At 51.9% G+C, this 16,018-nt stretch overlaps 13 non-coding genes and 2 pseudogenes across 13 annotated transcripts; all 15 read right to left on the reverse strand.

Annotated features, from left to right (window-relative positions):
• Positions 1-453: 453 nt before the first annotated feature.
• Positions 454-560, reverse strand: LOC142963311 (U6 spliceosomal RNA). Its single transcript, XR_012957428.1, has one exon. It is a non-coding gene; the product is annotated as a U6 spliceosomal RNA (small nuclear RNA).
• Positions 561-1,221: 661 nt separating this feature from the next.
• Positions 1,222-1,328, reverse strand: LOC142963308 (U6 spliceosomal RNA). The gene has a single exon (XR_012957425.1). It is a non-coding gene; the product is annotated as a U6 spliceosomal RNA (small nuclear RNA).
• A 1,404-nt stretch (positions 1,329-2,732) lies between these two features.
• LOC142963312 (U6 spliceosomal RNA) lies at positions 2,733-2,839 on the reverse strand. Its single transcript, XR_012957429.1, has one exon. It is a non-coding gene; the product is annotated as a U6 spliceosomal RNA (small nuclear RNA).
• A 661-nt stretch (positions 2,840-3,500) lies between these two features.
• On the reverse strand, positions 3,501-3,607 carry LOC142963368 (U6 spliceosomal RNA). Its single transcript, XR_012957463.1, has one exon. It is a non-coding gene; the product is annotated as a U6 spliceosomal RNA (small nuclear RNA).
• A 663-nt stretch (positions 3,608-4,270) lies between these two features.
• Positions 4,271-4,377, reverse strand: LOC142963369 (U6 spliceosomal RNA). The gene has a single exon (XR_012957464.1). It is a non-coding gene; the product is annotated as a U6 spliceosomal RNA (small nuclear RNA).
• Positions 4,378-6,522: 2,145 nt separating this feature from the next.
• LOC142963313 (U6 spliceosomal RNA) lies at positions 6,523-6,629 on the reverse strand. The gene has a single exon (XR_012957430.1). It is a non-coding gene; the product is annotated as a U6 spliceosomal RNA (small nuclear RNA).
• A 661-nt stretch (positions 6,630-7,290) lies between these two features.
• LOC142963371 (U6 spliceosomal RNA) lies at positions 7,291-7,397 on the reverse strand. Its single transcript, XR_012957465.1, has one exon. It is a non-coding gene; the product is annotated as a U6 spliceosomal RNA (small nuclear RNA).
• Positions 7,398-8,801: 1,404 nt separating this feature from the next.
• On the reverse strand, positions 8,802-8,908 carry LOC142963314 (U6 spliceosomal RNA). The gene has a single exon (XR_012957431.1). It is a non-coding gene; the product is annotated as a U6 spliceosomal RNA (small nuclear RNA).
• Positions 8,909-9,569: 661 nt separating this feature from the next.
• LOC142963372 (U6 spliceosomal RNA) lies at positions 9,570-9,676 on the reverse strand. The gene has a single exon (XR_012957466.1). It is a non-coding gene; the product is annotated as a U6 spliceosomal RNA (small nuclear RNA).
• A 663-nt stretch (positions 9,677-10,339) lies between these two features.
• On the reverse strand, positions 10,340-10,437 carry LOC142963318 (U6 spliceosomal RNA; annotated as a pseudogene).
• Positions 10,438-11,098: 661 nt separating this feature from the next.
• Positions 11,099-11,205, reverse strand: LOC142963373 (U6 spliceosomal RNA). The gene has a single exon (XR_012957467.1). It is a non-coding gene; the product is annotated as a U6 spliceosomal RNA (small nuclear RNA).
• A 661-nt stretch (positions 11,206-11,866) lies between these two features.
• Positions 11,867-11,973, reverse strand: LOC142963374 (U6 spliceosomal RNA). The gene has a single exon (XR_012957468.1). It is a non-coding gene; the product is annotated as a U6 spliceosomal RNA (small nuclear RNA).
• Positions 11,974-12,634: 661 nt separating this feature from the next.
• LOC142963324 (U6 spliceosomal RNA) lies at positions 12,635-12,732 on the reverse strand (annotated as a pseudogene).
• A 2,145-nt stretch (positions 12,733-14,877) lies between these two features.
• Positions 14,878-14,984, reverse strand: LOC142963315 (U6 spliceosomal RNA). The gene has a single exon (XR_012957432.1). It is a non-coding gene; the product is annotated as a U6 spliceosomal RNA (small nuclear RNA).
• Positions 14,985-15,645: 661 nt separating this feature from the next.
• On the reverse strand, positions 15,646-15,752 carry LOC142963375 (U6 spliceosomal RNA). Its single transcript, XR_012957469.1, has one exon. It is a non-coding gene; the product is annotated as a U6 spliceosomal RNA (small nuclear RNA).
• Between the last annotated feature and the right edge of the window lie 266 nt (positions 15,753-16,018).

The following is a 16,018-nucleotide window of genomic DNA, read 5'->3' on the forward strand; positions in this document are numbered from 1 at the left end:
GGATAAGCTCAAAAGTGTCCTGACACTTAGCGGGCCGGTGCCCAAGTTGCCTTTCTGGCCGGGGGCTGGACTTTGGCCCTAAGCAGTCCCTTCCTAAAACACACCCCCAAAACGACTGGCAAACTCTGAGAATCCCTCTGTGAAATCAGCAGTGGGATAAGCAGCACTGTGTAAAGTTGGTCATGCCAAATTTGTCTTCCTGAGCATGTGGGACAACTTTAAGCCCTTTATTGTGGGAACGACACCTTTAATCCCCTTGTTGTCCACCTGTTGCTGCCATCTTTATCTGATGGCAAACTTGTTCCATGTGCCTTTCCCGCATGGGGCTGTCAGGGAATCGTAGAGGGGTCTGCACCGTTTCCTCTCTTTCAGCATGCTCTCTTGACAACGTGTTACTTCCTTGTGTTACCACCGTGTTGCGGCGCACCTTGCTCGGGGCAACACGGGCTGGTCAAAATGTGGAAACGCTTCACGAATTTGCGTGTCATCCTTTCACAGGGGCCATGCTAATCTTCTCTGTATCGATTCCAATTTATTAGATGTGCTGCCTTAGCAAGCACATTGACTCACAGGCGCCGCCGACCATTTGAACCCCCTGTTGTCGCAACCACACCTTCACAGCGGTGAGGGCCGGAGGGCCGCAATCCCTATGAACCACCACAAGAGCGAGGGGTGAGGTCTGTCCCTGGCAGATGTCAATGTGTTTGCCGGAAAATATGTTAGCCGTGAGTGCCGGCTCATTCTGTCTGACTGTTTAATCCACAAAAAGGATAAGCTCAAAAGTGTCCTGACACTGAGCGGGCCGGTGCCCAAGTTGCCTTTCTGGCCGGGGGCTGGACTTTGGCCCTAAGCAGTCCCTTCCTAAGACACACCCCCAAAACGACTGGCAAACTCTGAGAATCCCTCTGTGAAATCAGCAGTGGGATAAGCCGCACTGTGTAAAGTTGGTCATGCCAAATTTGTCTTCCTGAGCATGTGGGACAACTTTAAGCCCTTTATTGTGGGAACGACACCTTTAATCCCCTTGTTGTCCACCTGTTGCTGCCATCTTTATCTGATGGCAAACTTGTTCCATGTGCCTTTCCCGCATGGGGCTGTCAGGGAATCGTAGAGGGGTCTGCACCGTTTCCTCTCTTTCAGCATGCTCTCTTGACAAGGTGTTACTTCCTTGTGTTACCACCGTGTTGCGGCGCACCTTGCTCGGGGCAACACGGGCTGGTCAAAATGTGGAAACGCTTCACGAATTTGCGTGTCATCCTTTCGCAGGGGCCATGCTAATCTTCTCTGTATCAATTCCAATTTATTAGATGTGCTGCCTTAGCAAGCACATTGACTCACAGGCACCGCCGACCATTTGAACCCCCTGTTGTCGCAACCACACCTTCACAGCGGTGAGGGCCGGAGGGCCGCAATCCCTATGAACCACCACAAGAGCGAGGGGTGAGGTCTGTCCCTGGCAGATGTCAATGTGTTTGCCGGAAAATATGTTAGCCGTGAGTGCCGGCTCATTCTGTCTGACTGTTTAATCCACAAAAAGGATAAACTCAAAAGTGTCCTGACACTGTGAGCGGGCCGGTGCCCAAGTTGCCTTTCTGGCCGGGGGCTGGACTTTGGCCCTAAGCAGTCCCTTCCTAAGACACACCCCCAAAACGACTGGCAAACTCTGAGAATCCCTCTGTGAAATCAGCAGTGGGATAAGCCGCACTGTGTAAAGTTGGTCATGCCAAATTTGTCTTCCTGAGCATGTGGGACAACTTTAAGCCCTTTATTGTGGGAACGACACCTTTAATCCCCTTGTTGTCCACCTGTTGCTGCCATCTTTATCTGATGGCAAACTTGTTCCATGTGCCTTTCCCGCATGGGGCTGTCAGGGAATCGTAGAGGGGTCTGCACCGTTTCCTCTCTTTCAGCATGCTCTCTTGTCAACGTGTTACTTCCTTGTGTTACCACCGTGTTGCGGCGCACCTTGCTCGGGGCAACACGGGCTGGTCAAAATGTGGAAAGGCTTCACGAATTTGCGTGTCTCTCTGTATCGATTCCAATTTATTAGATGTGCTGCCTTAGCAAGCACATTGACTCACAGGTGCCGCCGACCATTTGAACCCCCTGTTGTCGCAACCACACCTTCACAGCGGTGAGGGCCGGAGGGCCGCAATCCCTATGAACCACCACAAGAGCGAGGGGTGAGGTCTGTCCCTGGCAGATGTCAATGTGTTTGCCGGAAAATATGTTAGCCGTGAGTGCCGGCTCATTCTGTCTGACTGTTTAATCCACAAAAAGGATAAGCTCAAAAGTGTCCTGACACTTAGCGGGCCGGTGCCCAAGTTGCCTTTCTGGCCGGGGGCTGGACTTTGGCCCTAAGCAGTCCCTTCCTAAAACACACCCCCAAAACGACTGGCAAACTCTGAGAATCCCTCTGTGAAATCAGCAGTGGGATAAGCAGCACTGTGTAAAGTTGGTCATGCCAAATTTGTCTTCCTGAGCATGTGGGACAACTTTAAGCCCTTTATTGTGGGAACGACACCTTTAATCCCCTTGTTGTCCACCTGTTGCTGCCATCTTTATCTGATGGCAAACTTGTTCCATGTGCCTTTCCCGCATGGGGCTGTCAGGGAATCGTAGAGGGGTCTGCACCGTTTCCTCTCTTTCAGCATGCTCTCTTGACAACGTGTTACTTCCTTGTGTTACCACCGTGTTGCGGCGCACCTTGCTCGGGGCAACACGGGCTGGTCAAAATGTGGAAACGCTTCACGAATTTGCGTGTCATCCTTTCACAGGGGCCATGCTAATCTTCTCTGTATCGATTCCAATTTATTAGATGTGCTGCCTTAGCAAGCACATTGACTCACAGGCGCCGCCGACCATTTGAACCCCCTGTTGTCGCAACCACACCTTCACAGCGGTGAGGGCCGGAGGGCCGCAATCCCTATGAACCACCACAAGAGCGAGGGGTGAGGTCTGTCCCTGGCAGATGTCAATGTGTTTGCCGGAAAATATGTTAGCCGTGAGTGCCGGCTCATTCTGTCTGACTGTTTAATCCACAAAAAGGATAAGCTCAAAAGTGTCCTGACACTGAGCGGGCCGGTGCCCAAGTTGCCTTTCTGGCCGGGGGCTGGACTTTGGCCCTAAGCAGTCCCTTCCTAAGACACACCCCCAAAACGACTGGCAAACTCTGAGAATCCCTCTGTGAAATCAGCAGTGGGATAAGCCGCACTGTGTAAAGTTGGTCATGCCAAATTTGTCTTCCTGAGCATGTGGGACAACTTTAAGCCCTTTATTGTGGGAACGACACCTTTAATCCCCTTGTTGTCCACCTGTTGCTGCCATCTTTATCTGATGGCAAACTTGTTCCATGTGCCTTTCCCGCATGGGGCTGTCAGGGAATCGTAGAGGGGTCTGCACCGTTTCCTCTCTTTCAGCATGCTCTCTTGACAAGGTGTTACTTCCTTGTGTTACCACCGTGTTGCGGCGCACCTTGCTCGGGGCAACACGGGCTGGTCAAAATGTGGAAACGCTTCACGAATTTGCGTGTCATCCTTTCGCAGGGGCCATGCTAATCTTCTCTGTATCGATTCCAATTTATTAGATGTGCTGCCTTAGCAAGCACATTGACTCACAGGCACCGCCGACCATTTGAACCCCCTGTTGTCGCAACCACACCTTCACAGCGGTGAGGGCCGGAGGGCCGCAATCCCTATGAACCACCACAAGAGCGAGGGGTGAGGTCTGTCCCTGGCAGATGTCAATGTGTTTGCCGGAAAATATGTTAGCCGTGAGTGCCGGCTCATTCTGTCTGACTGTTTAATCCACAAAAAGGATAAACTCAAAAGTGTCCTGACACTGTGAGCGGGCCGGTGCCCAAGTTGCCTTTCTGGCCGGGGGCTGGACTTTGGCCCTAAGCAGTCCCTTCCTAAGACACACCCCCAAAACGACTGGCAAACTCTGAGAATCCCTCTGTGAAATCAGCAGTGGGATAAGCCGCACTGTGTAAAGTTGGTCATGCCAAATTTGTCTTCCTGAGCATGTGGGACAACTTTAAGCCCTTTATTGTGGGAACGACACCTTTAATCCCCTTGTTGTCCACCTGTTGCTGCCATCTTTATCTGATGGCAAACTTGTTCCATGTGCCTTTCCCGCATGGGGCTGTCAGGGAATCGTAGAGGGGTCTGCACCGTTTCCTCTCTTTCAGCATGCTCTCTTGACAAGGTGTTACTTCCTTGTGTTACCACCGTGTTGCGGCGCACCTTGCTCGGGGCAACACGGGCTGGTCAAAATGTGGAAACGCTTCACGAATTTGCGTGTCATCCTTTCGCAGGGGCCATGCTAATCTTCTCTGTATCGATTCCAATTTATTAGATGTGCTGCCTTAGCAAGCACATTGACTCACAGGCGCCGCCGACCATTTGAACCCCCTGTTGTCGCAACCACACCTTCACAGCGGTGAGGGCCGGAGGGCCGCAATCCCTATGAACCACCACAATAGCGAGGGGTGAGGTCTGTCCCTGGCAGATGTCAATGTGTTTGCCGGAAAATATGTTAGCCGTGAGTGCCGGCTCATTCTGTCTGACTGTTTAATCCACAAAAAGGATAAGCTCAAAAGTGTCCTGACACTGAGCGGGCCGGTGCCCAAGTTGCCTTTCTGGCCGGGGGCTGGACTGTGGCCCTAAGCAGTCCCTTCCTAAGACACACCCCCAAAACGACTGGCAAACTCTGAGAATCCCTCTGTGAAATCAGCAGTGGGATAAGCCGCACTGTGTAAAGTTGGTCATGCCAAATTTGTCTTCCTGAGCATGTGGGACAACTTTAAGCCCTTTGTTGTGGGAACAACACCTTTAATCCCCTTGTTGTCCACCTGTTGCTGCCATCTTTATCTGATGGCAAACTTGTTCCATGTGCCTTTCCCGCATGGGGCTGTCAGGGAATCGTAGAGGGGTCTGCACCGTTTCCTCTCTTTCAGCATGCTCTCTTGACAAGGTGTTACTTCCTTGTGTTACCACCGTGTTGCGGCGCACCTTGCTCGGGGCAACACGGGCTGGTCAAAATGTGGAAAGGCTTCACGAATTTGCGTGTCTCTCTGTATCGATTCCAATTTATTAGATGTGCTGCCTTAGCAAGCACATTGACTCACAGGTGCCGCCGACCATTTGAACCCCCTGTTGTCGCAACCACACCTTCACAGCGGTGAGGGCCGGAGGGCCGCAATCCCTATGAACCACCACAAGAGCGAGGGGTGAGGTCTGTCCCTGGCAGATGTCAATGTGTTTGCCGGAAAATATGTTAGCCGTGAGTGCCGGCTCATTCTGTCTGACTGTTTAATCCACAAAAAGGATAAACTCAAAAGTGTCCTGACACTGTGAGCGGGCCGGTGCCCAAGTTGCCTTTCTGGCCGGGGGCTGGACTTTGGCCCTAAGCAGTCCCTTCCTAAGACACACCCCCAAAACGACTGGCAAACTCTGAGAATCCCTCTGTGAAATCAGCAGTGGGATAAGCCGCACTGTGTAAAGTTGGTCATGCCAAATTTGTCTTCCTGAGCATGTGGGACAACTTTAAGCCCTTTATTGTGGGAACGACACCTTTAATCCCCTTGTTGTCCACCTGTTGCTGCCATCTTTATCTGATGGCAAACTTGTTCCATGTGCCTTTCCCGCATGGGGCTGTCAGGGAATCGTAGAGGGGTCTGCACCGTTTCCTCTCTTTCAGCATGCTCTCTTGTCAACGTGTTACTTCCTTGTGTTACCACCGTGTTGCGGCGCACCTTGCTCGGGGCAACACGGGCTGGTCAAAATGTGGAAAGGCTTCACGAATTTGCGTGTCTCTCTGTATCGATTCCAATTTATTAGATGTGCTGCCTTAGCAAGCACATTGACTCACAGGTGCCGCCGACCATTTGAACCCCCTGTTGTCGCAACCACACCTTCACAGCGGTGAGGGCCGGAGGGCCGCAATCCCTATGAACCACCACAAGAGCGAGGGGTGAGGTCTGTCCCTGGCAGATGTCAATGTGTTTGCCGGAAAATATGTTAGCCGTGAGTGCCGGCTCATTCTGTCTGACTGTTTAATCCACAAAAAGGATAAGCTCAAAAGTGTCCTGACACTTAGCGGGCCGGTGCCCAAGTTGCCTTTCTGGCCGGGGGCTGGACTTTGGCCCTAAGCAGTCCCTTCCTAAAACACACCCCCAAAACGACTGGCAAACTCTGAGAATCCCTCTGTGAAATCAGCAGTGGGATAAGCAGCACTGTGTAAAGTTGGTCATGCCAAATTTGTCTTCCTGAGCATGTGGGACAACTTTAAGCCCTTTATTGTGGGAACGACACCTTTAATCCCCTTGTTGTCCACCTGTTGCTGCCATCTTTATCTGATGGCAAACTTGTTCCATGTGCCTTTCCCGCATGGGGCTGTCAGGGAATCGTAGAGGGGTCTGCACCGTTTCCTCTCTTTCAGCATGCTCTCTTGACAACGTGTTACTTCCTTGTGTTACCACCGTGTTGCGGCGCACCTTGCTCGGGGCAACACGGGCTGGTCAAAATGTGGAAACGCTTCACGAATTTGCGTGTCATCCTTTCACAGGGGCCATGCTAATCTTCTCTGTATCGATTCCAATTTATTAGATGTGCTGCCTTAGCAAGCACATTGACTCACAGGCGCCGCCGACCATTTGAACCCCCTGTTGTCGCAACCACACCTTCACAGCGGTGAGGGCCGGAGGGCCGCAATCCCTATGAACCACCACAAGAGCGAGGGGTGAGGTCTGTCCCTGGCAGATGTCAATGTGTTTGCCGGAAAATATGTTAGCCGTGAGTGCCGGCTCATTCTGTCTGACTGTTTAATCCACAAAAAGGATAAGCTCAAAAGTGTCCTGACACTGAGCGGGCCGGTGCCCAAGTTGCCTTTCTGGCCGGGGGCTGGACTTTGGCCCTAAGCAGTCCCTTCCTAAGACACACCCCCAAAACGACTGGCAAACTCTGAGAATCCCTCTGTGAAATCAGCAGTGGGATAAGCCGCACTGTGTAAAGTTGGTCATGCCAAATTTGTCTTCCTGAGCATGTGGGACAACTTTAAGCCCTTTATTGTGGGAACGACACCTTTAATCCCCTTGTTGTCCACCTGTTGCTGCCATCTTTATCTGATGGCAAACTTGTTCCATGTGCCTTTCCCGCATGGGGCTGTCAGGGAATCGTAGAGGGGTCTGCACCGTTTCCTCTCTTTCAGCATGCTCTCTTGACAAGGTGTTACTTCCTTGTGTTACCACCGTGTTGCGGCGCACCTTGCTCGGGGCAACACGGGCTGGTCAAAATGTGGAAACGCTTCACGAATTTGCGTGTCATCCTTTCGCAGGGGCCATGCTAATCTTCTCTGTATCGATTCCAATTTATTAGATGTGCTGCCTTAGCAAGCACATTGACTCACAGGCACCGCCGACCATTTGAACCCCCTGTTGTCGCAACCACACCTTCACAGCGGTGAGGGCCGGAGGGCCGCAATCCCTATGAACCACCACAAGAGCGAGGGGTGAGGTCTGTCCCTGGCAGATGTCAATGTGTTTGCCGGAAAATATGTTAGCCGTGAGTGCCGGCTCATTCTGTCTGACTGTTTAATCCACAAAAAGGATAAACTCAAAAGTGTCCTGACACTGTGAGCGGGCCGGTGCCCAAGTTGCCTTTCTGGCCGGGGGCTGGACTTTGGCCCTAAGCAGTCCCTTCCTAAGACACACCCCCAAAACGACTGGCAAACTCTGAGAATCCCTCTGTGAAATCAGCAGTGGGATAAGCCGCACTGTGTAAAGTTGGTCATGCCAAATTTGTCTTCCTGAGCATGTGGGACAACTTTAAGCCCTTTATTGTGGGAACGACACCTTTAATCCCCTTGTTGTCCACCTGTTGCTGCCATCTTTATCTGATGGCAAACTTGTTCCATGTGCCTTTCCCGCATGGGGCTGTCAGGGAATCGTAGAGGGGTCTGCACCGTTTCCTCTCTTTCAGCATGCTCTCTTGTCAACGTGTTACTTCCTTGTGTTACCACCGTGTTGCGGCGCACCTTGCTCGGGGCAACACGGGCTGGTCAAAATGTGGAAAGGCTTCACGAATTTGCGTGTCTCTCTGTATCGATTCCAATTTATTAGATGTGCTGCCTTAGCAAGCACATTGACTCACAGGTGCCGCCGACCATTTGAACCCCCTGTTGTCGCAACCACACCTTCACAGCGGTGAGGGCCGGAGGGCCGCAATCCCTATGAACCACCACAAGAGCGAGGGGTGAGGTCTGTCCCTGGCAGATGTCAATGTGTTTGCCGGAAAATATGTTAGCCGTGAGTGCCGGCTCATTCTGTCTGACTGTTTAATCCACAAAAAGGATAAGCTCAAAAGTGTCCTGACACTTAGCGGGCCGGTGCCCAAGTTGCCTTTCTGGCCGGGGGCTGGACTTTGGCCCTAAGCAGTCCCTTCCTAAAACACACCCCCAAAACGACTGGCAAACTCTGAGAATCCCTCTGTGAAATCAGCAGTGGGATAAGCAGCACTGTGTAAAGTTGGTCATGCCAAATTTGTCTTCCTGAGCATGTGGGACAACTTTAAGCCCTTTATTGTGGGAACGACACCTTTAATCCCCTTGTTGTCCACCTGTTGCTGCCATCTTTATCTGATGGCAAACTTGTTCCATGTGCCTTTCCCGCATGGGGCTGTCAGGGAATCGTAGAGGGGTCTGCACCGTTTCCTCTCTTTCAGCATGCTCTCTTGACAACGTGTTACTTCCTTGTGTTACCACCGTGTTGCGGCGCACCTTGCTCGGGGCAACACGGGCTGGTCAAAATGTGGAAACGCTTCACGAATTTGCGTGTCATCCTTTCACAGGGGCCATGCTAATCTTCTCTGTATCGATTCCAATTTATTAGATGTGCTGCCTTAGCAAGCACATTGACTCACAGGCGCCGCCGACCATTTGAACCCCCTGTTGTCGCAACCACACCTTCACAGCGGTGAGGGCCGGAGGGCCGCAATCCCTATGAACCACCACAAGAGCGAGGGGTGAGGTCTGTCCCTGGCAGATGTCAATGTGTTTGCCGGAAAATATGTTAGCCGTGAGTGCCGGCTCATTCTGTCTGACTGTTTAATCCACAAAAAGGATAAGCTCAAAAGTGTCCTGACACTGAGCGGGCCGGTGCCCAAGTTGCCTTTCTGGCCGGGGGCTGGACTTTGGCCCTAAGCAGTCCCTTCCTAAGACACACCCCCAAAACGACTGGCAAACTCTGAGAATCCCTCTGTGAAATCAGCAGTGGGATAAGCCGCACTGTGTAAAGTTGGTCATGCCAAATTTGTCTTCCTGAGCATGTGGGACAACTTTAAGCCCTTTATTGTGGGAACGACACCTTTAATCCCCTTGTTGTCCACCTGTTGCTGCCATCTTTATCTGATGGCAAACTTGTTCCATGTGCCTTTCCCGCATGGGGCTGTCAGGGAATCGTAGAGGGGTCTGCACCGTTTCCTCTCTTTCAGCATGCTCTCTTGACAAGGTGTTACTTCCTTGTGTTACCACCGTGTTGCGGCGCACCTTGCTCGGGGCAACACGGGCTGGTCAAAATGTGGAAACGCTTCACGAATTTGCGTGTCATCCTTTCGCAGGGGCCATGCTAATCTTCTCTGTATCGATTCCAATTTATTAGATGTGCTGCCTTAGCAAGCACATTGACTCACAGGCACCGCCGACCATTTGAACCCCCTGTTGTCGCAACCACACCTTCACAGCGGTGAGGGCCGGAGGGCCGCAATCCCTATGAACCACCACAAGAGCGAGGGGTGAGGTCTGTCCCTGGCAGATGTCAATGTGTTTGCCGGAAAATATGTTAGCCGTGAGTGCCGGCTCATTCTGTCTGACTGTTTAATCCACAAAAAGGATAAACTCAAAAGTGTCCTGACACTGTGAGCGGGCCGGTGCCCAAGTTGCCTTTCTGGCCGGGGGCTGGACTTTGGCCCTAAGCAGTCCCTTCCTAAGACACACCCCCAAAACGACTGGCAAACTCTGAGAATCCCTCTGTGAAATCAGCAGTGGGATAAGCCGCACTGTGTAAAGTTGGTCATGCCAAATTTGTCTTCCTGAGCATGTGGGACAACTTTAAGCCCTTTATTGTGGGAACGACACCTTTAATCCCCTTGTTGTCCACCTGTTGCTGCCATCTTTATCTGATGGCAAACTTGTTCCATGTGCCTTTCCCGCATGGGGCTGTCAGGGAATCGTAGAGGGGTCTGCACCGTTTCCTCTCTTTCAGCATGCTCTCTTGACAACGTGTTACTTCCTTGTGTTACCACCGTGTTGCGGCGCACCTTGCTCGGGGCAACACGGGCTGGTCAAAATATGGAAACGCTTCACGAATTTGCGTGTCATCCTTCTCTGCTAATCTTCTCTGTATCGATTCCAATTTATTAGATGTGCTGCCTTAGCAAGCACATTGACTCACAGGCGCCGCCGACCATTTGAACCCCCTGTTGTCGCAACCACACCTTCACAGCGGTGAGGGCCGGAGGGCCGCAATCCCTATGAACCACCACAAGAGCGAGGGGTGAGGTCTGTCCCTGGCAGATGTCAATGTGTTTGCCGGAAAATATGTTAGCCGTGAGTGCCGGCTCATTCTGTCTGACTGTTTAATCCACAAAAAGGATAAGCTCAAAAGTGTCCTGACACTGAGCGGGCCGGTGCCCAAGTTGCCTTTCTGGCCGGGGGCTGGACTTTGGCCCTAAGCAGTCCCTTCCTAAAACACACCCCCAAAACGACTGGCAAACTCTGAGAATCCCTCTGTGAAATCAGCAGTGGGATAAGCAGCACTGTGTAAAGTTGGTCATGCCAAATTTGTCTTCCTGAGCATGTGGGACAACTTTAAGCCCTTTATTGTGGGAACGACACCTTTAATCCCCTTGTTGTCCACCTGTTGCTGCCATCTTTATCTGATGGCAAACTTGTTCCATGTGCCTTTCCCGCATGGGGCTGTCAGGGAATCGTAGAGGGGTCTGCACCGTTTCCTCTCTTTCAGCATGCTCTCTTGACAACGTGTTACTTCCTTGTGTTACCACCGTGTTGCGGCGCACCTTGCTCGGGGCAACACGGGCTGGTCAAAATGTGGAAACGCTTCACGAATTTGCGTGTCATCCTTTCGCAGGGGCCATGCTAATCTTCTCTGTATCGATTCCAATTTATTAGATGTGCTGCCTTAGCAAGCACATTGACTCACAGGCGCCGCCGACCATTTGAACCCCCTGTTGTCGCAACCACACCTTCACAGCGGTGAGGGCCGGAGGGCCGCAATCCCTATGAACCACCACAAGAGCGAGGGGTGAGGTCTGTCCCTGGCAGATGTCAATGTGTTTGCCGGAAAATATGTTAGCCGTGAGTGCCGGCTCATTCTGTCTGACTGTTTAATCCACAAAAAGGATAAGCTCAAAAGTGTCCTGACACTGAGCGGGCCGGTGCCCAAGTTGCCTTTCTGGCCGGGGGCTGGACTTTGGCCCTAAGCAGTCCCTTCCTAAAACACACCCCCAAAACGACTGGCAAACTCTGAGAATCCCTCTGTGAAATCAGCAGCGGGATAAGCAGCACTGTGTAAAGTTGGTCATGCCAAATTTGTCTTCCTGAGCATGTGGGACAACTTTAAGCCCTTTATTGTGGGAACGACACCTTTAATCCCCTTGTTGTCCACCTGTTGCTGCCATCTTTATCTGATGGCAAACTTGTTCCATGTGCCTTTCCCGCATGGGGCTGTCAGGGAATCGTAGAGGGGTCTGCACCGTTTCCTCTCTTTCAGCATGCTCTCTTGACAACGTGTTACTTCCTTGTGTTACCACCGTGTTGCGGCGCACCTTGCTCGGGGCAACACGGGCTGGTCAAAATGTGGAAACGCTTCACGAATTTGCGTGTCATCCTTTCGCAGGGGCCATGCTAATCTTCTCTGTATCGATTCCAATTTATTAGATGTGCTGCCTTAGCAAGCACATTGACTCACAGGCGCCGCCGACCATTTGAACCCCCTGTTGTCGCAACCACACCTTCACAGCGGTGAGGGCCGGAGGGCCGCAATCCCTATGAACCACCACAAGAGCGAGGGGTGAGGTCTGTCCCTGGCAGATGTCAATGTGTTTGCCGGAAAATATGTTAGCCGTGAGTGCCGGCTCATTCTGTCTGACTGTTTAATCCACAAAAAGGATAAGCTCAAAAGTGTCCTGACACTGAGCGGGCCGGTGCCCAAGTTGCCTTTCTGGCCGGGGGCTGGACTTTGGCCCTAAGCAGTCCCTTCCTAAAACACACCCCCAAAACGACTGGCAAACTCTGAGAATCCCTCTGTGAAATCAGCAGTGGGATAAGCAGCACTGTGTAAAGTTGGTCATGCCAAATTTGTCTTCCTGAGCATGTGGGACAACTTTAAGCCCTTTATTGTGGGAACGACACCTTTAATCCCCTTGTTGTCCACCTGTTGCTGCCATCTTTATCTGATGGCAAACTTGTTCCATGTGCCTTTCCCGCATGGGGCTGTCAGGGAATCGTAGAGGGGTCTGCACCGTTTCCTCTCTTTCAGCATGCTCTCTTGACAACGTGTTACTTCCTTGTGTTACCACCGTGTTGCGGCGCACCTTGCTCGGGGCAACACGGGCTGGTCAAAATGTGGAAACGCTTCACGAATTTGCGTGTCATCCTTCTCTGCTAATCTTCTCTGTATCGATTCCAATTTATTAGATGTGCTGCCTTAGCAAGCACATTGACTCACAGGCGCCGCCGACCATTTGAACCCCCTGTTGTCGCAACCACACCTTCACAGCGGTGAGGGCCGGAGGGCCGCAATCCCTATGAACCACCACAATAGCGAGGGGTGAGGTCTGTCCCTGGCAGATGTCAATGTGTTTGCCGGAAAATATGTTAGCCGTGAGTGCCGGCTCATTCTGTCTGACTGTTTAATCCACAAAAAGGATAAGCTCAAAAGTGTCCTGACACTGAGCGGGCCGGTGCCCAAGTTGCCTTTCTGGCCGGGGGCTGGACTGTGGCCCTAAGCAGTCCCTTCCTAAGACACACCCCCAAAACGACTGGCAAACTCTGAGAATCCCTCTGTGAAATCAGCAGTGGGATAAGCCGCACTGTGTAAAGTTGGTCATGCCAAATTTGTCTTCCTGAGCATGTGGGACAACTTTAAGCCCTTTGTTGTGGGAACAACACCTTTAATCCCCTTGTTGTCCACCTGTTGCTGCCATCTTTATCTGATGGCAAACTTGTTCCATGTGCCTTTCCCGCATGGGGCTGTCAGGGAATCGTAGAGGGGTCTGCACCGTTTCCTCTCTTTCAGCATGCTCTCTTGACAAGGTGTTACTTCCTTGTGTTACCACCGTGTTGCGGCGCACCTTGCTCGGGGCAACACGGGCTGGTCAAAATGTGGAAAGGCTTCACGAATTTGCGTGTCTCTCTGTATCGATTCCAATTTATTAGATGTGCTGCCTTAGCAAGCACATTGACTCACAGGTGCCGCCGACCATTTGAACCCCCTGTTGTCGCAACCACACCTTCACAGCGGTGAGGGCCGGAGGGCCGCAATCCCTATGAACCACCACAAGAGCGAGGGGTGAGGTCTGTCCCTGGCAGATGTCAATGTGTTTGCCGGAAAATATGTTAGCCGTGAGTGCCGGCTCATTCTGTCTGACTGTTTAATCCACAAAAAGGATAAACTCAAAAGTGTCCTGACACTGTGAGCGGGCCGGTGCCCAAGTTGCCTTTCTGGCCGGGGGCTGGACTTTGGCCCTAAGCAGTCCCTTCCTAAGACACACCCCCAAAACGACTGGCAAACTCTGAGAATCCCTCTGTGAAATCAGCAGTGGGATAAGCCGCACTGTGTAAAGTTGGTCATGCCAAATTTGTCTTCCTGAGCATGTGGGACAACTTTAAGCCCTTTATTGTGGGAACGACACCTTTAATCCCCTTGTTGTCCACCTGTTGCTGCCATCTTTATCTGATGGCAAACTTGTTCCATGTGCCTTTCCCGCATGGGGCTGTCAGGGAATCGTAGAGGGGTCTGCACCGTTTCCTCTCTTTCAGCATGCTCTCTTGTCAACGTGTTACTTCCTTGTGTTACCACCGTGTTGCGGCGCACCTTGCTCGGGGCAACACGGGCTGGTCAAAATGTGGAAAGGCTTCACGAATTTGCGTGTCTCTCTGTATCGATTCCAATTTATTAGATGTGCTGCCTTAGCAAGCACATTGACTCACAGGTGCCGCCGACCATTTGAACCCCCTGTTGTCGCAACCACACCTTCACAGCGGTGAGGGCCGGAGGGCCGCAATCCCTATGAACCACCACAAGAGCGAGGGGTGAGGTCTGTCCCTGGCAGATGTCAATGTGTTTGCCGGAAAATATGTTAGCCGTGAGTGCCGGCTCATTCTGTCTGACTGTTTAATCCACAAAAAGGATAAGCTCAAAAGTGTCCTGACACTTAGCGGGCCGGTGCCCAAGTTGCCTTTCTGGCCGGGGGCTGGACTTTGGCCCTAAGCAGTCCCTTCCTAAAACACACCCCCAAAACGACTGGCAAACTCTGAGAATCCCTCTGTGAAATCAGCAGTGGGATAAGCAGCACTGTGTAAAGTTGGTCATGCCAAATTTGTCTTCCTGAGCATGTGGGACAACTTTAAGCCCTTTATTGTGGGAACGACACCTTTAATCCCCTTGTTGTCCACCTGTTGCTGCCATCTTTATCTGATGGCAAACTTGTTCCATGTGCCTTTCCCGCATGGGGCTGTCAGGGAATCGTAGAGGGGTCTGCACCGTTTCCTCTCTTTCAGCATGCTCTCTTGACAACGTGTTACTTCCTTGTGTTACCACCGTGTTGCGGCGCACCTTGCTCGGGGCAACACGGGCTGGTCAAAATGTGGAAACGCTTCACGAATTTGCGTGTCATCCTTTCACAGGGGCCATGCTAATCTTCTCTGTATCGATTCCAATTTATTAGATGTGCTGCCTTAGCAAGCACATTGACTCACAGGCGCCGCCGACCATTTGAACCCCCTGTTGTCGCAACCACACCTTCACAGCGGTGAGGGCCGGAGGGCCGCAATCCCTATGAACCACCACAAGAGCGAGGGGTGAGGTCTGTCCCTGGCAGATGTCAATGTGTTTGCCGGAAAATATGTTAGCCGTGAGTGCCGGCTCATTCTGTCTGACTGTTTAATCCACAAAAAGGATAAGCTCAAAAGTGTCCTGACACTGAGCGGGCCGGTGCCCAAGTTGCCTTTCTGGCCGGGGGCTGGACTTTGGCCCTAAGCAGTCCCTTCCTAAGACACACCCCCAAAACGACTGGCAAACTCTGAGAATCCCTCTGTGAAATCAGCAGTGGGATAAGCCGCACTGTGTAAAGTTGGTCATGCCAAATTTGTCTTCCTGAGCATGTGGGACAACTTTAAGCCCTTTATTGTGGGAACGACACCTTTAATCCCCTTGTTGTCCACCTGTTGCTGCCATCTTTATCTGATGGCAAACTTGTTCCATGTGCCTTTCCCGCATGGGGCTGTCAGGGAATCGTAGAGGGGTCTGCACCGTTTCCTCTCTTTCAGCATGCTCTCTTGACAAGGTGTTACTTCCTTGTGTTACCACCGTGTTGCGGCGCACCTTGCTCGGGGCAACACGGGCTGGTCAAAATGTGGAAACGCTTCACGAATTTGCGTGTCATCCTTTCGCAGGGGCCATGCTAATCTTCTCTGTATCGATTCCAATTTATTAGATGTGCTGCCTTAGCAAGCACATTGACTCACAGGCACCGCCGACCATTTGAACCCCCTGTTGTCGCAACCACACCTTCACAGCGGTGAGGGCCGGAGGGCCGCAATCCCTATGAACCACCACAAGAGCGAGGGGTGAGGTCTGTCCCTGGCAGATGTCAATGTGTTTGCCGGAAAATATGTTAGCCGTGAGTGCCGGCTCATTCTGTCTGACTGTTTAATCCACAAAAAGGATAAACTCAAAAGTGTCCTGACACTGTGAGCGGGCCGGTGCCCAAGTTGCCTTTCT

This window comes from Anarhichas minor, unplaced genomic scaffold (assembly GCF_050575085.1).
Source record: "Anarhichas minor isolate MPS153535 unplaced genomic scaffold, ASM5057508v1 ptg000028l, whole genome shotgun sequence".
Taxonomy (NCBI): Eukaryota; Metazoa; Chordata; class Actinopteri; order Perciformes; family Anarhichadidae; genus Anarhichas; species Anarhichas minor.